The sequence below is a fragment of the Pogonomyrmex barbatus genome, unplaced genomic scaffold (assembly GCF_055798465.1).
Source record: "Pogonomyrmex barbatus isolate J1 unplaced genomic scaffold, ASM5579846v1 scaffold2, whole genome shotgun sequence".
In the NCBI taxonomy this organism is placed as follows: Eukaryota; Metazoa; Arthropoda; class Insecta; order Hymenoptera; family Formicidae; genus Pogonomyrmex; species Pogonomyrmex barbatus.
This window is the reverse complement of record NW_028297116.1, coordinates 14886037-14905143: the sequence shown is the minus strand read 5'-3', so window position 1 is coordinate 14905143 and position 19107 is coordinate 14886037. Positions and strand designations below refer to the sequence as shown.

Sequence of the window (19107 nt, the reverse complement as noted above, 5' to 3'; positions counted from 1 at the left end):
TTTCACTTCTCTCATCTAGGATTCTCGATGGAATGTACATCACATTTTTTTTCTTCTTTTTTTTTAATTTTCTTCGATATTTCGAAACCGGTCGTTAAAGACTCAAGTTGATGAATATTTCTGTTCTGGAAGACCGAGTAATTTCGATATCCACAGATTTGGATGAACGGCTATGACGTGGCTATTATGACCCAGGCATGCTTCGACGTCGTCTACCAATCGTCTACCTTCGTTCTGCTCCCGCGCTTACGAAACCTCAGACCCCCAGGCCGATGACTATTAAATCCTTTTTTAAAACGTCAGGGTCTTGCAAGTCGTGGGATTGGATGCTCCCACGGACAGGGAACGGTACGCGATTAGAAGGCATTTTGACATCGTGTGTTTCTCATTCTTGTATCTTGGCAGGAGAGTTGCTATTACCTCTTGCTCCAGGATGAGGGTCATGCTAGGTCGACCTTTCTTCTCCTCCTTCTCTTCTTCTTCTTCTTCTTCTTCTTCTTCTTTTTCTCCTTTCCTCTTCTCCACCTCTTCTTCTTCGTTTCCCACTCTATTATCTGCCGAAAGCGGCGTACGTTAGACGTACTTAAAAAGTTTCGTTCTCAATCTCATCGCTCTCGCAGTTGTATGGGTGTTGAAGAAAGAACGGATGAGGAGAAGGTGAAGAGAATATGGCCGAACGGACGGTAGAAGGATATGCGGGAACCGAGCACGAAACTCTGAAACGCAAACACGACGATTGTATTACATCGAACGTTTCAACGAGCCATCAGACATACATACGAAACTCTTTTAACTTTATACGCAGGACGTGCTCTTATTCGATCGCGGCACTCGTTTCTACAAAGTTTTACAAAAGTCAGGAAGTTTCGAGAATAATTACTGATCTGTCGATTTAAATATAAAAAAATGGGTGATATTTGAATGACGGAGAAGAGATTTAAAAATGTGTTCTCTAAAATATGTATCGATTTTATAATAAAATAATTTATTTTTACACGTAGCATTCTGGATAATTTAATTAATTTGCGATTATATAAATTAAATTTCATGGTGAAGGTAAATTTCATTGCAATTACATATTATTGGTTAATCGACATTTCCGACGGTCGATTTACGGGGAACCCAGAATTCATTATAGTAGCATATTCAAATAGGAACGTAGTTAACATATCCTATCTCATAAAGTATTAAGTTCATATGATTAATATTTGTAGTTTATTATTGTTATAGTAATATACCGTTACATTTACAAGCTTTAAATTATTTATTACGGTATACGGATTAAGTGATAATTTATAATTTTTTACATTTCTGTGAACTTTATTTTACATATATTAGTTTTATTTTTCTGAGGAATATATCTGTCGCTTTAAAAGTATAATAGGAATATTATATTATTTGCGTAATATTTGTAAACAATTATTTACATTATTATTGAGGTGACGGAAAACAATTATTAAAAAACATGGATTTATGTATACTTTACATATTTGGAGAAAGAAAGACGAATGTTTAATTAAAATGTATCGCAAGCTGCCCACGCGTGCTGGGCGACATTTGGCACCAGATTGTGTGCAAGAATTTGTTAATTCGATTCGGCAAGAATTCGTTAATTGGAATGTCGCAGCTTGCTTCCTAATAGAATTAAATCGGAGGTCCTTGGTTCTCAGTTTCTTTTGGCGAAGCAAAGATGTCCCTCTTATTATAGCGCAACATCTGGCATTGTCATTTATTGTGCTTTCGTTTGACGATATTACAACTAATAGCTTTAAGAATCTAGATGTTAAAGTGCAGACTTTGCGAATAACGAAACAAATTTGTATTTATTTTTATCATCATATCCAATTTTTTGTGCCAACGAGCTTTGATTATATTATGTGCAAAAAATATTAGTTTAAAAAAAAAATAGTTCCGTAATTTTATCAGTTTATTGAATAAGGGTTAAAAATTGAAAAATTAAAGTAAAATTGTGTTATAAGTAAACACATTGCAGACGTGTGACTTATAAATTGAAATGAAATCAATCATCTAAAATAATTTTCAACCATAGCATTTAAGTATCATAATTAGATAATATCGTAGAATATAACATTTTTATTTCTTTCTGTTTACAGGTCGGAAATTGGAATTACATTCTACAAAGATGCACTCATTTTACGTGACATGAGGTAAGCGACAATCCTCAGATATGTATGTTAAATATTTGCACAATGGCACAATCTATTCAGTTGTTTATAATCAGCATATCAATCTTATCTTCGCGGGGAGAGGGGGGGGGTGGGAAGGGGGACACATCGGTGGGATCGATACTAATTGATATTTTCGCGGTACATGTCGTCGTGCAAACAGCCTTAATGAGTAATCAGTCGAACGGATGTCGGTGCACCATCGGTGTTATTAGAACGGAATGCGACATATCGATCCCCGAATGTACGCTCGAATCCGTGCATTTCCGTTCGGTCTGTGAATTCTCGTGGCGTGCCTTCGACATGTGGAGCGTGAAGATGCCAGCGGCATCACGCAAGCACGCGGTTCCGCAGCGATCGAAATTGGCTGACCATCATGTTTAGGGCGACTAAGCATCTTCATGAGATATTCGGACTTTTCATCTTATGTGCTATATCTATATATATATATATATATATATATATATATATATATATATATATGCGTGTTATAATTTCGATATTTATCAGAAATAAAATGCAGACGACAAATGCTTCGTGTGAGCTATTTGTAACGGTGTCATGTTAAATCTTTATTTGATATTTTATTAAATAATATATTATTATATAAATAATAACCGATAACATATTGATTAGTAAAGCGTGAAGCTTTAAGAATGTTTTTGCTATTTCATTCCGATTTGTGTATCACGGATATAACTAATATTATATATGTTATATGACTAAAAGCGATAATAAATTAATATCAGTATGAATATTTGAAACATGGAAATAGTGATAAACATACAAATATAAGATAACTAATTCTGCATGAGTGTGATTAATTGAATATTCCAAATTCTTCGACAAGGATTTAACATTTGTTTAATACATTACTAATTTGCAATTTAACATATTACAGATTAATGAGATTAAATATAGAAAAAAATTCGATCTGTGCTTATTACATAAATCTTTTTATTGCTTAATTGTTTTAACTATTCTAGAATAGAAAAGAAATGCTTTTTTTTGCATATTCGGCAAAATGTTGCATTAGCATGAATGGACATGAAGTACAAAGTTTTCTAATTAATGAGAACTTCATTAAAAAGTTGTACTCAGAAATAATAATATGAAATATATTTTGTCGCATCTATTTTAAATTGTGATATATAAATTGTGATTGTTCTTTGAATTTCACATTTAATTAAAATGCCACAGGCACTTTAAATCGCATTATATTGTACTTCAAATAAAATGATTATAATAAAAAAATTTTTTAACATTATATTCTTTGTATATTGCGATTGGCGTTTTTCGATTATTTTATCGCACTTTAATTGATTCAAAATAATTATAACTATTATTACCATTTTTATTGCAATTTACATTTTCGATATAGCTTGTTCTATCACGATTCTGTTACCAAAATAATTTGCCACGCTATTTTTTTATTTATTTATTGACTATGCAAAAAATGTTTATTTGAACTCACCAAAAAATTCATGTATCCAACAAATGATTTTTTTTCCGATAAAGAGTAAATATAAATCTCTCGCAATGTCAAAATATTTTATATATGCGTGATAAAACATGCCTGTTTTTAATCATGCAAGTGTCAATATTTGATAAACTTTTGTCGAAATTTTATATTACATATATTGAGATAAATTATTTTTATGACACTTGTAATCCAATTTAAGAAAATTACGTTTTTATGTCGCTTAAATTTGCAGACTTGTACATACTTATACGCATTTGTAAAAATTAAACTCAGAAAACGGCGACTATGTTGAAACTGACAAGTTTTCGCGCACATGAAGGTGTTATTTAATTCTAGAATGCACACATATTTCGGTGGTTTTCGCAAGAAGTTGTTTCGGTTAAATTTCTCGATTGTTATTCTCGCACTATGTTTATTCGCGCTTGTATGATACTATTGTTTGCATACGAGTTCGCGATTTAACTTTAGAGTATCCTATTTTATTGGTAGCTTTGTGGCAGGCCAATGGTAATGAAGCATCTGCCATATAATCACGTAAATCGGAACCCGCTTCAAAGCGTAACAACGTAAAGTTTTTGATTTGTAGTGATAAACGAGAAAATAACGGTGTAGAGAGAGAGAAAAACAAAGGTGGGATGGAAGCATATTTATCATAGTGATGAGTATGCACTGGGAGAGCGATATTTTTTCTGAATTTCATGAGAGTAACCTCAATTTTATTTGCAAATTTTTTCGGTGGTAAATAACCGTCATTAAAAGTACCTTTGCTCGAAATGCAAATCGTGACGAAAGCACTGGCATTTATTTATAATGCGTATTCTTTTTTAATAGATGTAGCAATAAAAGGGGCGCGCCATTTGGACTCGCGATTTAAAACGCGTGGCGCAAAACAAGCGATAAATTTTTCCATGTGAAAATTCTCGAAAATAATAACGCATCGAAAAGTCGGCGAAGCTGACGGAAACGCGAAATGGGCGCGAATCGTTTCCCGAAAGGGGGAAGCGGGATCGGAAGGATTCGGTAATTGTCGCGAATTGCCGCTCGTGGTAATCAGAAACAGATGCAAAGTAGGCAATTAACGGCAGGGAGATCGCACAGGGAAAATCACGCCTCCGCGTGATTGCCTCCCGCGAGCGGTAAACGATCTCGGTCTCGATTCTCCTTGCCGCGCGTGAGTTGCAGCGCATTCGGGTAAATTGCATTTCGATCGACCCAGTTTTTATTTCAATTTGTCGTGAATTTATGTACGAATTATCGGAGAAAGAACACGGCGGAATTGGAGGCGGAGAGAGGCGGTTTGCTCGTGAGAAAGAATGGCTAGAAAGAAAGAAAGAAAGACAGACAGAGAGAGAGAGAGAGAGAGAGAGAGAGAGAGAGAGAGAGGGGGGGGAGGGAGGAAGAGAAAAAGGGATCGAAGTAGCAAGGGGAGTGCGGGAAGGCGGCACGATTTACTCGCGTCGTTTCTCAACACCCTCTCGCTAACTACGATTCAATTTGCATTTCATCCAATAAATCGCGCCTCTCGTCGCGCCTTTCCCGGCACACACGCCTACGTGTTTTCCCAGGAATTCTTCATCTCCTTACGACGAGGAAACCGTCGTAAATCGACGTCGTTGCAATGACTCTAGTTCTTTCTCTGATAACAAACATTCTTGCTTCCCTTGTTTTTCGAGATGAAATCGATGGAATTATTACTTTTTGTGTATCTTATTTATATACGTAACTACGCTATGTTCGTTTATGATAAGAAACACGAGATTTCTTGACAGACACACCATATACATATATATAACGGTATGTATATTTTATTTATCAGATTCGATAGGCTGTTAGATACCGCATGTATCAACGAAGCCCCCGCTTACGATAAGAAGCATGAAATGTTTACACGCAAGAAGGGTGCGTGCTTTAATTGCTATCAGCTCATACGGATAGACGATAGATGAAAATTTGGTTGAAGTAATTATTTTTTTTAATTTAAAATGAAATAAAATTTAAAATAAAATTGAAGTAAAGTTTTACGCAAAATTTAAAAATAAAATTGAAATAAAATTTTCACGCAAGGATATGAGTAGATAATAAAATTTTATGAAACTTTTTTGCTTGGGATGACGTTTTAAAGGGTACATAATAATAATACGAGTAGAATAATATAAGCGTGTAAGTATAAGCTCGAATAAACTATCTGTTATCTTATCTGTTGAATATGCCAAATTGTATGATTAGTATGTTAATGCTTAATAAAGATGATAAAAAACGTTATTAGGTAGATATCGACGTGGGTGTTATTATATTTTTATCTACCCGCATGTCGCATTTCCTAGAGTAACGGGAGCCTCTTAAACAGCGTACAAATAGTTGGCGCTCATTCTTCGCGTGACATGAGCACGCTAATACTTCACCGACTTTCCAAGCAGCCAACCCCCCCCCCCCGTTCGCTCAACTATATTGCAATCGTAACCCTTTTCCTCCGTGCGTGCGACACGGAAGAAGATCCACGGCGATAAAAAGCGCCCGTTGTGTCGACCGCAGCAACAAATGCATCTACCGGTCGACTCAGTCGAATTTTGTGGCTTACGTTTACAGCGTAACGACGTTACGTTACGAGGCCATTCAAAGATAAATCAAGTTACGCATCCAAAGGTCGCAGCACGCGGGACAAACATTTGTCCGAAAGTAAATCTTTTTTTGTTGAAACATAAAGGACAAAACGACCATGGCAAAATTTGACGAAGGATAGATGAAATTTTCTTTTGTGCGAAACGACAACGCTAGATTTTTCGAAATCGATCGATCGGTAGACACCGTAGGATTAGGAGGTAATAGTTACATCAAAACAACTTTCGAAATGGCAGCAGCGTTACTCGATTGACGATGCGGAACAATACACACGCGAGGCATTAATAAATCCGCATTAATATTTCTCGCAAATATTTTTATCCCCGGGCAGATCTCGCGTGGATTAAAATTACGCGGTCCAGAAATTTGTCATAAATCCGTCGCTGAAAGCCCCCCCTCCCCCCCCCCCCCCGCGTATAAAACGGCTAAGGAAATAGCGGGCGCAAAAAGTATCGCGCCAAACGGTCCCGTGCCCACGACCTCTCGCAAAACCCGAAGAGCGTTTTGCGAGCGTTTCGCGAGCAAGAAAAGTGAAGATAGCCGCGGTCATAGTACACGCACCGGGAATATTTCGTCGGCATGCAAGCCACAATCTAGATTACCGGGGCGGGTGGTGCGCCTGGGAAAATGCTGGACGCTGAAATAGGCAATTTTTCTCTTCCATCACGGCATCGCGGCCACGCGTCGAACATTTGCAAACACGCCGATTCGCCATTCCGCGCTAGTCTATCCCTCTTCCCTCCGCTCCCCCTCCCCCCTCTCTCTCTCTCTCTCTCTCTCTTTCTCTCTCCCTTCCGACTTCTCTCTGCCCTCTTTCGACGTGGATATGAATTTTCGCATGCGTCGAATCGAAAATTGTTTCTGCCTCCAGCGTATCTCCTAGGCAAACTGGGAAATGTTTTTACCCACTCTGACAAAAACGACCGTTTTCTCTGATCCATATATACATGTACGCTCGTGCCGCAGCGCACGCGTGTACCTTCATGCGCGAATTTCTCTCTCTCTCTCTATCTCTCTCTCTCTCTCTCTCTCTCTCTCTCTCTCTCTCTCTCTTTTTATTTTCACTCTTCATCGTCGTAAATCCGAAGAGTACATTTTATATCTCACGACGCGTCTACTCCAAGCGGATTTTTTTCAGGCAAATAGACGCGTTGAAAAATCCGCGCACGGATATACGCCCGCCGTGTGTCTACCGTGCGTGATTCTCGGGCTTATTGCGAAACTTCGCGTTTGGTTTGGCTCGCGGCTTGTGTATGCACCGCGTGCGTGCGCGCAAAGATAACGGGATGCACGAATCATTACGACGCTGGCGGAACGCTGATTTCTCTTGTTTCTGTCTCTTTTCTTCAAAAATGCGATTTTTTTTTTTCCATTTCGAGATCACACACGTTTGACTATAAATTCTGCGGTTTTTGTTACAGAATACATATTTAAGCTAATAAAACACTTGGCAATGCAAAGTTGTCAAATTTTGTGAACTTGTATATTCCTGACTACAGAAGGAAAACATTAACAATTAAAGAACTTGTGATTGTTTATATTTGAGTAAAGAATACATCTCTTTTGATCTTTCCTTCCTTTTAATCTTGCTTAAAGCTGGTTTTTAAAACTATTAATAAAGATATGTCTGCTGAGAATAGGTGCGGTAAAAAGGGCGCAATTAAGATTTAAAAATTTATTAATGTAAAAAGTGACGAATGCTTTGACTCAGGCAATTTTTAATGAGCCATCTTTACAGGAATATAATGAGATAGATCTATTAATAAGAAAAGAGTATAAATTGCACACTTCTTTTATGCTGATTAGCCTTACCTTCATTAATTTTATAATAATCGGGAATCGTTATTATTAATTAGCTTTTCAGTTTTTTTATATATATATTTTTATATAATGTACGAACGATTATGCTATACACGTAGGAGAAAATAATGGCAGAAGAATAAAGAAGGGAAGTGAAGTAAATTTTTACTGATATAAATTTTATTTTCCCCAAGGGAGTGCCTTTATTCATAGGAAATACAATTCGTTCTTTTTTTCCATACAACCCTACATCTTGATTCCTAATTTTAGCATAACAACAAATGGTGATGTCACCATTGAGAATTTCTACTGCTTCTTAACGGCACTGGCTTCGAAGGGCGATTGCACCCTCGACGTGGAACACCAATTTTTCTGAGAAAAATTGTGTTCTATCTGCAGACATTTTTGCCTTTTTATGGACATTTGAATTTAAATGATACATGTTTTAGAAAATTCAAACGCGTCAACTTTTTACACTAAACTTTTATATACTAAAACTGGATTTAAAAAATTGTTTAGAGGCTATAAGATTTTTTATACTTTTATTAATTGTTAAAATACAACATCAGAATACGATTAGATTATAAAATTTAAATAATTTGAATTAACAATAATTCTTATTTTTTAAAAATTTTATATTTAATTTTTTAGGATACTTAAATTTTGATTATTGAAAAAATGCATTCTAATAATATTGAAAATATTTTTAACTAATAATCTAATAATATTTAAAATATTTTTAAACGTAATGTTATATAAAATCTATAATATTATTGATTAGCTTTATTGAAATATATTAATTATAATTTTTCAAATAAAGTCAGAGTTAGAGAATCACTACTATAAATTATCGTTTTCTTCATTTTTTGACTAGATTTCCAGAATATCTTGTTCCCCATAACATTGGGTTTCTCTCTGCCTTGAAGAGCATTTTCCACCGCGCGTTCTTATCTTATATTCCAGTTCAGTTATTTTGAATTCTTGCCGCGTCTTTGCTTTATAAGACTTTTCCGCTGCTTCGGAATCGTAATAAAACAAATATCATTTCGTGAGCAATTATACCTTTCTTGATCATGTCGTGAAGAACGAATGCGTGTCTTCGAGCTCTTTTAATCGACTCATTCGTAGAAAACAAATTTAATCAAATTTATCAAATTGGCGCAACGTCGATATTACTTAAGAAAGACGCGATCATCTCGAAACGATGCAAACGCAACGATGTAACGGCGATGTTATGTCAGGCGCTTATCCCGAGAACAATGAAGTTTACGCGATGCCGAGTGCCGTTATCTTATGACGACGCGGAGGATTAAGTTTCAAACACCAACGGAGCTTGCACTCCTGGTGGCTGATTATGGTGCTTTAGAGCATAGCGGTGTTGAAACGTTCGTTGTATTCACCAATCCGTCCTCGGAAAAAGTTCTGATCATGCTTACACAAAGAGAACAATTTTACTGGCAAATTCCAAAAATTTGACCAGATACAAATTTGAAAATAATTTTTTTAGACTATTCAAAATTATGTAGGACGCTTAAACATAATAATGTTGCAAAAATCATTTTATTTTCTACTAATTTGAATATCGTGCGTAATAATTTTGAAGGCCCAACAAAATTATTTTCAGATCTGGTAATATCTGGTAATATTGTTAGCAAAACCTTTCTTTGTGTGTGTGTGTATCGTACACATATCACACTTAGATGTAAAAGATAATTATAAAAGCCTTCGAGATTTTTACTTTCAATTCAAGAAATGTTTAAGTAATAGAAAATTAAAATGTATTCTCTCTCTCTCTCTCTCTCTCTCTCTCTCTCTGTGCATTATTTTTTTCAATTCTGCAATTTAAACCTTGCTTACGGATAGTATCCTTCGAATAACGACTCGGCTCACGTAAGCTTCTCACTCACAACACATCGTCACGCTTTTCTAGTATTAGGGAGATCTCGTCACGATTATTAAATAAGGCGCGGCGAAAGTGGCGGTGACGCGGGTGGTTAGCGACTACCGCAACGGCCGAGGGCAGGAAATCATGCATAATTCAACGGCGAGAAACTTCGTCCACGGTGGCATGATGCTCCAGGAGCCGGGAGTATCGCCGCTGCATCTTGGCGCAAGGAATAACGGTACTTTGTTCTTTGCCTCGCTCTCGTCGCGGCTGATCGTGCTGCTTTGCGGTTCACGTAATCGTACCGACCCATTAACATCGGCCAACTTTTTGCGACATTTCGAGGACTCGACTACTCCAGCCGAGTTGTTGGAGGATGTCTCAGATGAGAGAACTCTCCTGCGAGAGAAACTCCTCGAAGAATTTTAATGGCGCAAAGACAAATTGTCGTCTATCGGACGAATGTTAATTTCGGTTGACGTAATTCCACACCGGGGAAACTTGCGAAGCGCCTGCGCAAATTCCGAGTAAGCACAACAACTCTTTGCCCAGCGATTAATTGTTAAATCACTCGACGTTAACAATTTTAAATACATCGTAAATTTATTATCATGTCGAATTTTATATCGAGAAAAAGATTATATTTTTAATAATATATATATGAAAAATTACATGAAGAATGCAGGCGTTTTTAGAAATTATTTGATTTAATTAGTCCAAATTCGTACGATAAAATTAATATAACCTCTAATAAAGTAATTTATAATCAGGAACACTTATCGATTTAAAAAATTGAAAAAGAGTCGCAGGAAACTCTAAAAAAGATTTTATTTGATCACGTTGTTTTGCCCTGTCACTGCACGCGTGCATTTTCTCGATGCACATCGAACGTATTCATCGTGCTTTCATGCGCTTCCGTTGTCCCATCCATAAAATCGCGCGACGCGAATACCTTTAGTGCAATCGCACGGAAGAGACAAGAAACGACATTTCCGATATGACATGAAAACGGATCCGTTTTGAAAATATATTTAAATAGAGCTCATATAACTATTCACAGTCAGCGCATTATGAAATCAACATTAAAAGAGTTAGGATCTTTAAGAAAGAAAAGCATTATAATAACATTTGTTTTTAACATTGTTTAGAAGGTTAATATCAGAAAGTAAATAATATCAAGAAAATGTTTAGGGAATCTATTTTCTGGGGAAACTTAGAAAAAGGGAAACTTTTTTTCAGGAAATTTCTTTAACTTTTGAAAATCATGGAATTATATAAAATTTTATTATATTTTATAAAGCTATAGAAACTTTTTGAAATTCTTTCTTTAAATTTATATCTATCTTAGAAAAATTTTTGATAATTTTGTTTAGTATAAGTTTTGTTGGCAATCAGTTAACTTGTTCAAATTATTAATAATTATTACAAATTATTACAAATTATTAATAAATCAATATAATATCTATGTAGATTGAACATATGTTTATTGCATATGTGAATATTTTGTACAGAAAATATTATGTGTTCACTAAAGCAATCAAGTTAAAGTGTTTATGCCTTCTTCGTAATTAAAAAAAGATGGCGCATTATAATAAAATTTAATAAAAAGTGTAACAATACTTCAAAGTTTCATTTAAAAATTCTAATTTTAAACAAAAATATCAAATCTGGCAAATTGGAGAAATCTCAGAATATTATATATATAGTACTATTTAATTTATATAGAAAAATTAATTGAAAAATCAATTGTTTAATATTAGACGAAAAAAGATATTTGATCTTATATTAAAATTTAACTTCACTTGACAATAATTATTAATTTTCATTTAACTTACCATGCTACAAATGGCATTTGGTTCATATTTCTCCCGTCACGGTGACATACTAAAATGACCGACATAATCGATATTTCCAAAGATAAAATAAAACTAATCAATTAATAATTGTCTTCGAATTCATATTTCTGTTATTCGATAAGAAGAAGATATACGTATCTCTGATATCAATTTGCATTTGCGTCTTGCCATGACCGTTCACGAATTGCATAACACGTCTAGAAACAATAAACTCACAAACTCAGCATTAATTATTAACAAGATAGCTCTAAAAAACAGATGTTGCTGCGCTCCGCTGCCGTTGCACGATGTATGATTTATCGATTGCAGCTTACCGTTGATGACAGAAAAGATCGCACGCTATTAACACAAACTGCTTTTGCAATTCGATCCGGCTCGTGTATCTAGATACTTTTTAATCCTTTCGATCCGTAGCGTTGAATGCACCGTTGCGACAAATTACTAGGATCGTGCGAATGCAACTGAGAGAGCTCCGCGCACGCACACACATATCTCTACACAAATCCGCTATCAAACGATTCAACGAGGCACTGCAGCGCAATACGGAAAAAAAAAAAAGAAATGTGGAGTAATGAAAGTAGCGAATGTCATGAGTGACCACCAAAATATGATACTTAAAAATCGCTTTTCGTAATTCTCTTTGCAATATTTTAGGAGGGGGAATTGTGACTGTGCGAATAAATTAAATATAGGGTGAAATAGCACGCCGTATATAATAATTTATTCATCGGATAATAATAACGATAATAATCCGAGATTACTGCGTAACGGGTTAGAATTTATATTGAGGTTTCAACGCAGACAGAGAGGAAATAGTTTATACTCTAATTGAATCCGGCAAATATGTTTGCCCCGAAATTCGAAATGAAGCTTCCGCCTTGTGCAATCATCCCTCTTTCCCCTCGTACGTTTCGCTCAACTCCAATTTCACAATCCCACCAAAAATCAGTTTGTAAATTAGAATGAGTGAGACAGAGAGAGACAGAGAGAGAGAGAGAGAGAGAGAGAGAGAGAGGGGGGGGGAGGCACTGGATAGGGAGAGGGTGATAAAAATCCATCCGCTTGTGCCCGCTTTAGCTCGACAGCGAGCTCCTACGGGATTTAGGAAGCGAGAAAGTTTTCTCGGACGATGCCGCGTTAAATTAAATTACGGCGAAATTGCGGCACGAATTTGCGCGTAGCGAACTCGTGCCGGCGCGAGAGAAACGAGGACGCGTAATAAGAGGCATGTGGGATTGCATGTACGTTGGATAAGATACGAACTGCTTATTTTTCCAATTTTGCCACTTTTAAAGAGCATACACAGCCGCCGTCTCGTGCAGATGATATTTGTGTAAATTAGAAGCTAATGAGATTTCCAGTAGGGACACGTTGCATTTCTAATAAGTATGTATTTCCAAGAATAGCCACGATGCTTGTTTCAGAATGCAAATTAAGAGGAGAAGAAATGTGTATGTCATTTGCCCTGTAAATTTGATAGATAAGTTTTTTATGCCGCAAAGTTTTCATACTACGTGATGGATTTACCTTTCATGTAAACAGAATGACGTGCATTTTCTTGCTTGCATTCTTGCGAACGAGGATCTTCTGGGATATCTAAACTCTAATTAGCAGGAAGTTAACTAGTTAACTGTAGAACCTCATAACGACTCTACGACGGATGTAATAACTAAGACGCGTAATTACATTTTCGTTAGCACGTAGCAAACGTGTCTATGATTGCTCTTTTTAATGACTTGTTAACAACCATGTATGTTGGTTTTAAATAAGTTACAAAATGAGTCGATTTAAATTCTTATTGTTTCATTAAGGCACCAAATTTTTAACTTGTAGAAATCCTTTTTGCATTTTTGATATCAATTACAGTCTATTCAACAACACGGTGCAATTAATTATCGGAACACTTTCACGAAAGGCAAAATAGCTCAAGGTTGTTGTTTTGTATTGCGAGAAGGAAGCCGAATGGCAAAGGACACGAGATTCGTTACTCCTGCACTTCTGTACTTACCAAGTACTTACTGATAACCACTCATTACTACTACGTTCATTACTACAAGTACTTAGCACAGAGCTCGACCACGTTCAGTGGTCCATTTCTGCGTGCTAAAGGCTTACTTCTCGCTTTGTTGGATCACATGAAAGAAACGGAGGGAACGTATTTGCACGTAATACATTTTCTCCTTGTAAATGTAGCATTATAGCCATTGAAGACACATTATATATGTATTTTTTGTGTATTATCTATCTTTATGATTTTATCCTTTTTGCTGCAACTGGCTTCGTCTTCGTCATCTCCATGTTGCCGTATCTTCAACGTCCTCCCCTCATCCTGTCGTCCTTCTTAAGTCCTCTTCCTCTGTCTTTTCTACCAATGCGAAATTGCAGTAGTCTGGCGGGAAATTATGGCGGCACATGCACATTGCGAATGCCAGTGTTAGTGCCAGAGAATCAGCTTCTTGGACGTACTTAAGAGATAAGACATGCGCAAGCGCAATTTTTCATTACAGCCGGAAAGTCCGCGGAGGCTCTGTGCACTCTGCGAAATCAGGAAGACACCCGCCACAGAAATTACTTTTGCGCAGGCATAATTCCGGTGCCGTCTGTCTTCTTGTGCCCCGGGCGTTCTTTTCACGGTTGCGAATTGCCGCATCGCCCTTATAATCATCGTAATTTCTTAAGGCGCACTTTGCGAAGTGCATTACTTTTAAAATAGAAAACGTTTATCTCGCAATGCATATTGTGTACTCGCGGATTATTCAGGGAACGATAATGTTAATAAGTGCAATAGTAAATAAGCAGTTTATTTATACGATACGAACTGCTCTCAATTCGCAGTTCGCACGCTTCTCTCGCCGCGTTTTTTTTCCGTTCTTTAACTCGGTGAAAACGTCGCCGGCGCAATTGCGTGGCGCGGAAACTGCCACATCTCGCTCGGCAATTTGTCACGATTTGTTTTATCACCAGTTTAGTCGAACGTATGGCGATGTGCTCGTGTAACCGACCGTACGATTACGCGCGCGATGCATATATCATCACGCAAGAATACATTTCTGCAGCGTGACTCCGAATAGCAAATTACCGGCCATTGTTGTTAGTCCTTTAATATTACACCAAATGAATTACTTCCGCCTCTTATTTGGAACAAAATATTGGCGATGCGATGTCAAAATGCAAATGGCTTGTTTTAATTCAATGTAATAAAAATCCTTCCTTTCATGAATATGAATACGAAGTTTTCTTTCTTTCTTTCTTTTTTTTTTTCAGATCGATATAATTGATCAGCTGGCGTGCGGGAATCGAGTTTTTTTTTTTATCATATATTGGAGTACAAGGAAACTCTTTAATTGCAGGAAGCCACGAACGACGAGCGGTACGTAAGAATCTTAGTAAGAATCTCTAGTTTTGTGGATTTCAATCCCCTCAAGTTTGCCGATGTTAAAATAGTACCGCGTATTTGCCGCCGTGCCCCGCGGCCCGAATGGTCGCGCTTGATAACAAAACTCGTTGCGACGGGGATATTAATGCCCGGCGTGAAGACGCCCTTAATAAGTCCGCGACGTAATGAAAACCATTCATATAAAAGTTTTCCGCGGACGCTGACGCTTTAATTGAACGAGGAGGTCACGCCGCGCGATGCGGACGTTCGCTGGTCTCCTCCGCCTTTCTTACACCACGTAACAAGATGTCGGAGATTACCGGCGACTCTTCTCGCTTCGTCGGCTCCTCCGTAACTTTCATACCCTCTCTAGTGACTTTCATTAAAAATTTTCTCATCGGGCGAATCCCGCGACGAAGTCCGCCAATTTGATATCGAGCTCGCCACTCATCGGAAATCGAGTCGAAAGTTATTCACTTGTTCTGCTAACAGCGGAAGTAAAAAAAAAAAGAAAAAAAAAATAGAAATTTATCGGAGAATGAATAGGAAGCTCCTTGAGAGATGATGTGACGGTATTCCAGGCATAAATGTTTCTATGACTAAATCAGATATCTCTTTGAACACAATTAAAGAGGAAAGAATAGAAATTAAAAAGTGAGTTCACACAAGAAAAGAGGTTTGTCATTAATTAACAATATTATCGGGATTAAAATCGTACCAATGATTCCTCGCGTGCGAGTTTTACGGATCGCGAAATGCGAACCCTTCGATTAATCTTTAACACGTATATATATTTGGAGATAGATTTAATGACCAAATTTTTAATTTGCCTTCGATCGCGATGACAGTCGCATTCGGCGCTTTTAATTTCGTCGCGATCAGACATATAAAAAGAGGAAGAAAAAAGGCCGATACGTAGAACTCGGACAGAAAACTGTTATCGCGGATACCCGCCACTCTCCGTTCTCGCACCGTCGCGCCGCACTCTTTTTGGCCGACCGACTGTGGCAACCGGTGGGCTTATTAATTTTTCATCGCTCGTCCACGTCATATAGTGCCGATTTTAGAGCCGGCCGGAATAAACGAGCTACCAATTTTTGCGGCACCCACACCGTCCGCTTCGATTTAACGAGCGTGATTTAATCGCGCCCCCGAGCTCACTCACCCCCCGCGTGCGCCTCTCTTCTCCCACACCCCTATTGCCCCCCAGTCTAGCCCCGTTTAGGAGCAATTAATCCAGCGGAAACGCATGGGTCGATCGTATCTCGATACAGCATAGTAATTGCTGCCGGCAGCCTTTAAAGCGTAAGCGATATATCTAATATTTACGAATGATACTTATGGACTGTACGTTTTGCCAAATAACGAATAAGTATGATGACCTTTTTCTTTTATACCTTTATTTTCAACAATTTAACCCAAATACATTGAGATAAAATCTTTTTTTTTTCTTTTTTAAGTAAAATTTACTACAATTCAATAATATATTATTACTTATATCTTTTATATTTTAAATTCTTTTAATAGTTGTAAAATTATTATGCATTAGAAGATGTAAATGTAGAAGATGAAGATTCTTTCTCGAAATAATTAAAAATTTAGAGGAAAGCGAGAGTTTCAAATTTCTTTACACATACATATTGTAAATATTATACATATGTAAAGAGTATGCTAGATGTAAGCGACTCATGATTTGTTTATGTTTACGAGCCATTTCATTTCGTAAAAGGCAAATTTATCTCGTGGAAGTTTACATAATGCTATATGCTGTTGACGCTTTTGCGCCCGAGCGTGGCGTTAAGTGCATATCTAAGTACATATGCATATAAACCTACGCACCTCACTAATTCAGAATACATAAATCCTTGCCGTATGGCAAGGCTGCAATTTTGCGTCGATACAAACGCAACGTCCCCAGCTCTTGTGTTAACCGGTAAACTGAAACTCTCCAGGGGACATTTGTTACTTTCCTCCAGTCGTGAAAGATTAAATCATTAAATTTTCAAAACTAATACGCTCTAATAGTATCCCACTTACATAATTGTCATTTCTTGTCACGCGTATCTGTTACACACCCGTTATCTCTACACACGCGACTATCAAGACTAATTGGATCCATCGGTGAGATAATCGATGTCGTCATCGCGACATATATTTCGACCACGCCACTCCACCGACCGTGAAAACACCTACAATTTGCGTTTGGGACATTAATTTTAAGACGCGATGTTTTATGCTGCACACAAGGGCGGAGGGAAGCGCTGGCCGCGTTTTAAGCGTCTCTATATGAATATCGTGCGGGGATACGAATATCCGAGGCATTACCGCGGAGTGTAATGCAAACGGACGTATATTCTCTCCGACGCGCAAAACGTTAAAGTGACACGACACGGTCAGTAACGTCAGTAAAGTCAAAAACGGGACGAGGCAGCCGGCCGGCTGGCGTCAGACATAAGCGCTCCTTGCTTCATTCTGACCGTCGGTTTAATTAAATACCCCCGTGTACGTCCCGCTAGAATGTCAAACAATAATTCCAGAAATTCCTACGTTCCTCTATATTCTGCGCACGCGGTGTATCACGACGAGGATGGTACCTACGCGGCCGCGAAATTTTGTATCGTCGTAAAAAAAAAAAAAAAAAAAAAAAAAAGGACGTACGCACCTGCGCGATCGTTTCTTCCGCCGCGAAAACGCGGGACGTGGAGGAATCCCCCACGTGAGAACAGCTCCCGTCACGTGTTCGATTGTAACCCTTATATATGAATGCGGGTATCCCCTCGGGAGCTCGTAATAATGCCATTATATCTTGCGGAATACGAAGCGCGATGTACGAGAGATGTACGTACGTACATACGTACGGAAATAATACTCAGCGAACTCGATATAATGTTATTCACGATCATAACTCATCCAGGGACGTTAACGCGTACCACGCCGTGAAATTTTGGCCTGCCTTCGCGAGAACTTTATAATTTTGCGCCTGGGCAAATAGATTCGGTTCCTTTGCGAGTGTACTTACTACTTCGCGCAATTTGCATTTTATTATCAGCGCAATCTCATCAAGAATGACAGTGTGGAGGATTAAGTAAGTAGAGATATTTTAATGAAAATGGCGATTATATAATGTTTTGCTTACCCGGCTTTTCTGTTTTAATTAAAAATAAAATTAATAAATTTAATAAAAGGAATTTTTAATCGATATTTGCAAAAATATTTGCAGAATTGTTGCTATATAAGTCTGCTGAAAATAGTGACGTGGTAATATAATATATTTCAATTTATTTATTTCATGTCAGAATTTAGTACCGCGCGCGCGCTTCTGCAATAAAAAAACACACACACACACACACACACACACACACACACTTCAATATCATTGTTATCGCGATCGGCTTTATCGATTCACGCATATCGCAGATAAAAATCGCGTCTTTGGCACAGAATGGCGGGATGTGCGCGATTATCGAGGTACTTCAATCAGTCGCGCCGTAACGACGTCGGCGAATCAATCCAACAGCGTTTTACCTCGTGAATATCGTCGGGCACGATTCCGTCGTAATCTCCGCGAGACGATCTCACGCGCAAAAAGGCGAGAAGTACCTGTTGAAAGGACGTCCTTACCCGGAGAGGAATCCTCTCGGATCCTCTCTGACTACGAAAGTTTCTTGACGGGAGTTGACGGCCTTGGAGAAACTTGCGGGAGGAATCGATCGGGGTTGGGGCTTTAGTTCGCCACATCCGTTACGGAGGAGTTCCGATTGAATGCTGTCGTAATTCGGTAAACGCTTATGCACGATCCTTCGGATCCTGCGAAGTAGCGCGTCGCCCTGTAGGTTATCGGCGTGGGTGAGCAGCGCGAAAGAAAGCCCGTGGAATGTCTGTGCGTGGGTGTTCGCATTCTT

General features: G+C 37.8%; 1 protein-coding gene across 12 annotated transcripts in view; it reads left to right on the top strand.

The window, feature by feature from the left end:
• Positions 1 to 19107, top strand: part of Pgant9 (polypeptide N-acetylgalactosaminyltransferase 9) — a 207311-nt gene that overhangs the window by 102063 nt on the left and 86141 nt on the right. For 7 of the 12 annotated variants that reach the window (XM_089076845.1, XM_089076841.1, XM_089076834.1 and 4 more), the window contains 2 exons: positions 2115 to 2168; positions 15094 to 15199. The gene's annotated coding sequence lies outside the window, so the exon portion shown is untranslated. The remainder of the gene's footprint in view (positions 1 to 2114; positions 2169 to 15093; positions 15200 to 19107) is intronic. The other 5 variants (XM_089076843.1, XM_089076838.1, XM_089076839.1 and 2 more) reach the window with 1 other exon arrangement.